Genomic DNA, 7,411 nt, shown 5'->3' with positions numbered 1-7,411 from the left:
TCCTTCGCTGAACACTACAAAATTTTCAAGCACAGCCTATCGGCCATAGATAGTATCAACTAGAAGGAATGTCTTTAGTTTTTAGTATTTTTGAAACTGGAGCATTTTCTGTTGGAAGTTACAGGATCTTACTGTTTTAAATCATACATTATTTTTAAAAAATGGGGGTTTATTATTTGAATTATCCTTTTGTATGCAGGAGTGAACACTTCTTGCTTTTTTAGTGACCATTCAAAATCGTTGAATTTTAGTTTTTGCAGACTACTTAAATTTGCAGTGAGTTTTTTTTGTAAGGGGCGTAAGTGAAACATTTAGCAGCCTCTGAAATTGGCAAGTTGCTTAGATAGTACTTTATCTTTTGAAATTGAATATGACTATCAGTGTTAGAAAAGTATATGTAAGAAATTGTATTTACATGCATGCTAATACTGCAATACTTACAGTTGAATATGATTGGCAAAAGTATATTTTTGTTTTATTACGACTGCTAGTCAGGTGAGATGTGGTGGGATTCTTTCTGTAGTGTTTTCACAGTGTCCGGGGCAAGGGGAGGAGCTCGCCTGTGTTATGTGAGGGGTTAATACAAATAGGGTAGGAATAGTTTTTAGACTGTTAATTGTGAATTTTACATTTGGATCATCACTGTTGTATTGTGTAGATTTGTTCACCTGTTAAAATAATGAAAACCCTCTCGTGTGTGTGTGTGTGTGGGGGGGGGGTATATCATAGGAATTGATTTGTGGAGTGATATTTTGAATAGTCACTGAAGAAAGAGAAGTTTGGTATTTGGTATAGTCTACAGCAAATGCTTAGTACGTCCAGATTTTTTTTTTTTAAGTTAAACCAATGTTAAGCTATTATTGGTAAATAGATTTGTAATTTTAGTGTTTCGTTATAGGGGATGTGAATAGTTTTAATGTCTTTTTTATAAGCAGATTAAGATGTAAAAATGTAAAATTGTATTAGGCATTGTTATTTTTAAATACATTTATGGATTGGTAGGCCTTTATTTCACCTCATTTCAGCTTCACTAAGGGTTGGTAGACCTTTTTTATGAACTGTATCCCTCTAGTTCCTAAGTGCCAAAAGAAATTGACTATCTTAAACTGCATAAGTAAAATTGAAAAGCAGATTGCTTCTACTGATCTTTTTTGTATTTCAAATGGAACAAAACTTTTCTTGTAGCTGTAATTTGTAAAGTTTAGGTATCAGTTTACAGATGGGGGAGGGGAGAAGTAAGGAACTATGGGTGAAAAATGTGTATGTACATATATATGTGAGTCTGAGGCCCAAGGATAGAATACTGTCTCCAGCCTTAGCCAGCTGTGGCCGTATGCTTGTAGGGAAGTTTCCGTGCTGCTTTAGCTGCTTCTCTGAATTACCAAATCATTCCTAACAACACATATTTTGCCAGATGAACATGAACTAGAATCAATCTGATAAATCTCAAATCATAATTTGCCAATCATAGTAAAATGAAAATAGTTTTGCCTAAAAAAAGAAAATCCTAAATCATATATTTCTTTATGATGTTTGGTACCTGCGCCCAAGATTTTTCGCTTTGAGTAAAATTGGTAAGACTTTCTTGCGTATATTTGCCTTAGCAAATAGAAAAATCATTTTTCCAGTGCAAATATGAACTTGACATTTTTTCAGCACATCTTAGAAAAGGAGGGAAATTTACGTGAGTTCATGGGCTTAGATAATCTTTTATTACTCAAATGATTCGGAATTATGAGAGGTTATAGCTGTGTTTTTAAATAATTGTATTTTGGAATAATTTTAAATTTATAGAAAAGTTGGAAATACAGAACTGAGAATCGTCTCATACCCTTCATCCAGTTTCCCCTAATGTTAACATCATGATGACACATTTGTCCAAACTAAAAAATGAACATTGGTATGATATTACTAACTAGACTTTGTTTGCATTTCACCAGCTTTTCCACTAATGTCCATTTTCTCTTCTGGGATCCAGTCTAGGATTCCACGTTGCTTATATATTGTGTTTTAACAAGTGGAAATACACATGTACAGATCAACTTTATGCCAGTTTAGCTTGGTATTTTGAGATTAAAAGGGCCTTGAAAAGCCAATCAACTGTGCTGAAGATTGCTTTTAATATTTGGATTTTGAATTTGGAATTTGTCATAAAAGAGGATCCTAGCCAAGGGTGTTTGGTTACCCACAGTACATTGCTGAAGAAGTCTAGTCATAAAGCAGTCTCACATGTAATGTTCTACAATGTGGACTCTCAAAGATGGTTTTATAGCAGCGCTCCTTTGTGCTTAAGTTGTGTGGCTAATTTTAGTAGTAAACCAGGAAATGGAAAAAAGTAGACCTTTGTGCAAGTATTAACTTTGACCAGTTTGCATTTATGTGAACTTGTGGATTTTTAATTTACCTCATTTGCACTTTAGTGTAATAAAATAAGTGACATTTATTTATTTATTTATTTTGAGACGGAGTGTCACTCTGTCCCCCAGGCTGGAGTGCAGTGGCGCGATCTTGGCTCACTGCAAGCTCTGCCTCCCGGGGTTCACGCCATTCTGCCTCAGCCTCCTGAGTAGCTGGGACTACAGGCGTGTGCCACCATGCCCGGCTAATTTTTTTTTTTTTTTTTTTTTGTATTTTTTAATAGAGACGGGGTTTCACCATGTTAGCTAGGATGGTCTCAATCTCTTGACCTCGTAATCCACCCGCCTCAGCAATCCACCCGCCTCAGCCTCCCAGAGTGCTGGGATTACAGGCATGAGCCACCGCATTTGGCCTAAAATAAGTGACTATTATGAAAGTGATTGCCTGATTTTTGGTTTAGGTTGTAAATTTAGTGTTCCTTAATATGGCACATAAATGTTGTTGAGCTAAAAAATAAGTAATAGCTTACTTCAAAAAATGTTATTTTGCCATTATTTAAATAAGACCTATGCTGTCGTTGTAACTAATTCATTGGGTAGGGTAATTCTATTTGAAGTCTGTTTCAGTTCTTTTAGTGCTCTTTGAAGATTTTAAGAAACTTGAATATTTGCTCTTAGTTCTTAGTTTGTTTCCACCTCAGCTTCACACTTGTTCTTGTTTCCAATTATGCTCCTTCCTTTCCTGTTTCTGGCTTTCATAAAGGCATTCGTAGGAAATAAGTTAATGATCATTTCCAAATACTATGCAATAGTTGGTGTGAATTTTTTCTTTTTTTGTTTCCACAGGTATATTTGTATGTAGAGAGACTTAGAGTGCCTTAGTTACAATTTCTTACCATACATGTTAGTTGGTGTTTTGTTTGTTTTTTGAGAAAGTCTCACTTTGTCTCCCAGTCTGGAGTACAGGTGCACTTTTACAGCTCACTGCAACCTCAACCATTGGGCTCAATTGATCCTCCCACCTCAGCCTCCCTAGTAGCTGAGACTACAGGCATATGCCACCACACTTGGCTAATTTTTGTATTTTTTGTAGGGATGGGGTTTCGCCATGTTGCCTAGGCTGGTCTTGAACTCCTAGACTCAAAGAATCCACCTGCCCATGTTTTGTTTGTTAGTTGTCCAGTAAGAATATTAGGTACTGAGAGAAACACTGGTGGATTTTTAATTTAGTTTGTAAACTTATGTAGACATAAGTTATGTAGAGAATTATCTTGCTTCTAAATCAAATACTAGTTCTCGTCTAGGTTGCCTGTTTTAATTTTTTTTACTTTTATTTTTTTGAGACTGAGTCTCGCCCTGTCACCCAGGCTGGAGTGTGGTGGCAGAATCTCGGCTCACTGCGACCTCCGCCTTCCAGGCCCAAGCCGTTCTTCTGCCTCAGCCCCTGAGTAGCTGGGACTGCAGATGTACACCATGCCCGGCTAATTTTTGTCTTTTTAATAGAGGCGGGGTTTTACCATGTTAGTCGGGCTGGTCTCGAACTCCTGACCTCAAGTGATCTGCCCACCTCAGCCTCCCACAGTGCTGGGATTACAGGCATGAGCCACCGGCCCGGCCATGGTTGTATGTTTTTAAATCTCCTTTTCTTTTGTTTTTGTAGTGTTTCCAGTAGTCTAACATCAAACATTTTTCATACTTTACTTTTTTTTTTTTGTCTCAGATGATTTTCTAATTTATTCTTCTCCCATTTGGTATTTAGTGTACTTCATCTCTTTTAGTGATATATTGGTGATGAAATTTACACATGATGGTGCTTTACAAGGCTTTGTAGTTTTGAAATATTTGGAGCTGATTCATTGTGGAATTGTGGAAATAGGTTTAAAATTGGTTTAGACTTTTTCATAGAAGGCTCTTAATACCTCAAAATTTGTTTTGATCTGTTCTGTCATTGTGTTTGCAATGATTTTAAAGTAAAATAACTATTCAGTAAATATATATAGATCTTAGTGCTGGGAATTGTGCTGGGCATTTTAGTGGATGTTTTTCAAATCTATTCTCATAATCTTAGCAATCACAGTGATCTTGGGATTGCACAGTGCTCAGTAGTTTATAAAACTCAATATTTTTCTTCTGGTTCTTATGACCCGGCAAAGTAATTTTTTCTGGTTGTTCACATGAGGAAATTGAGTTGCTCTAACTCACACAATTCCACAGTGTAGTCAGAACTAGAACTCAGTTCTGAGCTCTTTTTTTTCTAGTGTAATATATTATTTGTCGAGTGTAGTTTTGGCATAATTAATCTAGTAGTTTTCTGATTGAGTGTGTTTTTTCCATTCCATTTAGAAAATAGGGTAGTTAGCAAATTTTTTACAACTGCAAATTTATTATATTGAAAAAGTCCCTTTTCTTGCTTATTTTCCTTAAATTACCTGTTGGGTTTTTTTTTTTTTTTTCCCATCATTGTGCTTCACAGGTATTTTAATATATGGTTTTCATTTCAGGCTTATGCAGAGAAATTCAGAATACATCACTTTGCTCTAGGTTTAGAGATTTTCCTTCAATTAATGGCCTGACTTGCTGGGAAAAATGGCACTACAGTTTATTTTTATCTAGCTTCTGGAGAGGGGATGACTTGGGCAGTATTTACTCAGATTTGTCATTTGAGTAGCTCTATTTATTTTCAAGGAATTTCTTGATTAGAAAGCTGTTCAATGATGGTTGAATATCTGTCTTTATTACTATTTTGTTAAAAAAAAAAAAGTTACATGCTGTAAATTTGACTTTTTTTAAAAGAAAGTAAAGGGGACATAATGCCAGTATTGTAAAACTAATTTGTGTCTGAGTTACTATATTCTTTGATAAAAGCTCAATACTTGTAAATTTTATGCTGGTCAGAAAAAATTTCAGTGGATCCTCCAGGTGAGCAGTAACCTTAAGAAGATAAAGATTGGATTTTAGACACCCTTTAGATTTTAGTATATAGGTTTAAATATTTGTGGTTGACTCAAAATGCCAAGAGACTGAAATGAAACATTCGTCACTGTAATGTTAGGAAAGGTGACTTAACATTGTAATTTCTATACCAGATAGAAGTTGCAGAGTGACATGTGACTTTAATGTCTGATGCTTCGTTTTAAAATTGTTTAGTAAGTACAATTTGAGTGTATTTAAGACAGATCACTATTTTAGTTCAGGCCTAGAGATTTGTATTGGGTTCCACAATTTCTCAGCCTTTAGTGTCTCCTCCCTTTCTTTTCAGTCTCCTTCACTGAGTCTTAGTTTATCTTTATAAAACACAGATGTGATTGCACCACTCACTTGCTTATAAACCTTTTATAGCTTTCACTCGCTATCTACAGGATAAAGTCCAAACAATTTAGTGAGATCTGTGAAACCATTTGCAAGCCTTGATAAAAATGTCTAGTCCTGTTCCCCATTGTTTTCCTTTATGAATATGAGCCTTTTTGGGATCTTTTCTTCAATTTCAAACTTCATATTATTTTTTAGGGTTTCTTTTTGTCTGTGATTGTATTGTTTCTGTGCCTTTATTAGTGCCTCTTTTTTTAACTCACTACAGGGAAATCTTATATTCTAATACTACTTTAAAATATATCTATATGAAATCTTTTTTCAATCTTGTATCTTCCACAGAGTGTTTTGATCATATGACTAGTCTGTGCTACTTTTCACATTGTATTAGCATGGATGTGTGTATGTCTGCTTGGATTGACAGTGAACCATTTGAAGATTGGGATTGTATGTCATGGGTTTACTCACATGTGTATTTCATCTTGGTAAATTACTTTCAAATATTTGAATTTAGTCATTTAACTGTGGTTCATCCACTGAAATAACTAACTGTATATACTTCTCAACTATGTCTTCATGAAAATTAGGTAGTGAGTTTCTTTAAGAAACTTACGATTTTTTTTGTATATCTTATTTGCATTAAGTTATATGGAATGGTTTATGTTGAGATAACTGTGTATGTCTTAACTGATTTTTTGGTCATAGATTCTCACTGAGAATATAATGAAACCCTAGATTATCTTTCTCTCCCTCAAATTGTATTAGTACTTTGTCAGAAAGTTGGCATGCTGTTTTAAAGGGCTTCCAGTGCTGGGCTAGATATGCTTATGTTCCCATTGTCTAATGATATATGGAGTTACTGAACTCACAGGTAGATCTAGAAGGAAGTAGGAGAAGGATGACTTTATTTTGATGATAAATTACATAGGTCTTATTCCCTATCTTTGCCATTGGTCTTGGGGGTAGGAATGACACAAACATGATCCGGTGTTTAAGGGCCTGGGTTTTGGAGTTAAGCTTAGCCTAGTTTTAAATCCTGTCTTACCTATTTGATAGCCATGTGATTTTTGTCCCTCAATTTTCTCAGCTGTGAAATAGGGATAATACCTATCTCATAGGATTATTTTAAGGAGTAAATTACATAATTCTGTAAACTCTTCTCATAGTACTGGCATATAAAAGAAAACCTTAAATGTTAGACATTATTGCTATTATTCCCTTAAGAAAATCTACTCTTGGACGTTGACATGTAGGGTTTTATTTCTTTCTGTTTTTCTACATTGGATTTTTTCCAATCTTGCCTAATCCATAAACTATGGGGATGGTAACTGAGCTGCTAGTAGGTCCAGAAGCATACAGACTGTGGCTTTACCTACTATTCTAAGTTCGCAGAAGAATGCCAGGCATATACCAGAATACAAAAGATATATGCCAGGCATTCTACTGAAAACTTACAGTAGTAGGTAAAGTCACAGTGTGTATGCTCCAGCTTCTGATTCTAGAAAAACCTTTCAAATGGGGCTATGTTGTCATGTAGTCACAGGGCAATGACTTTTTCTCATTCAGTTTTTTTAACATCTTTATTTTTCAATAGTTCATGGAAAAAGTAAAGAGTTTGATAGCTTAATGGAATAGCTCTAGCAATGAGTTTACTTCAGAGTATGTTAATAGATGCCACAAAAGAGTAGATTTCATTGTTTGGTTTTAGGTTTATAGCAATAATAAATCTTTTCTAACTCGGATGA

General features: G+C 35.0%; 1 protein-coding gene across 6 annotated transcripts in view; it reads left to right on the top strand.

Annotated features, from left to right (window-relative positions):
- Nucleotides 1–7,411, top strand: part of LOC105483219 (Sp3 transcription factor) — an 82,394-nt gene that overhangs the window by 1,854 nt on the left and 73,129 nt on the right. The gene's annotated exons all lie outside the window — the stretch shown is intronic.

Source organism: Macaca nemestrina, chromosome 11 (genome assembly GCF_043159975.1).
Source record: "Macaca nemestrina isolate mMacNem1 chromosome 11, mMacNem.hap1, whole genome shotgun sequence".
NCBI classification, from domain to species: domain Eukaryota; kingdom Metazoa; phylum Chordata; class Mammalia; order Primates; family Cercopithecidae; genus Macaca; species Macaca nemestrina.
This window is presented reverse-complemented; position numbering and strand designations above follow the sequence as displayed.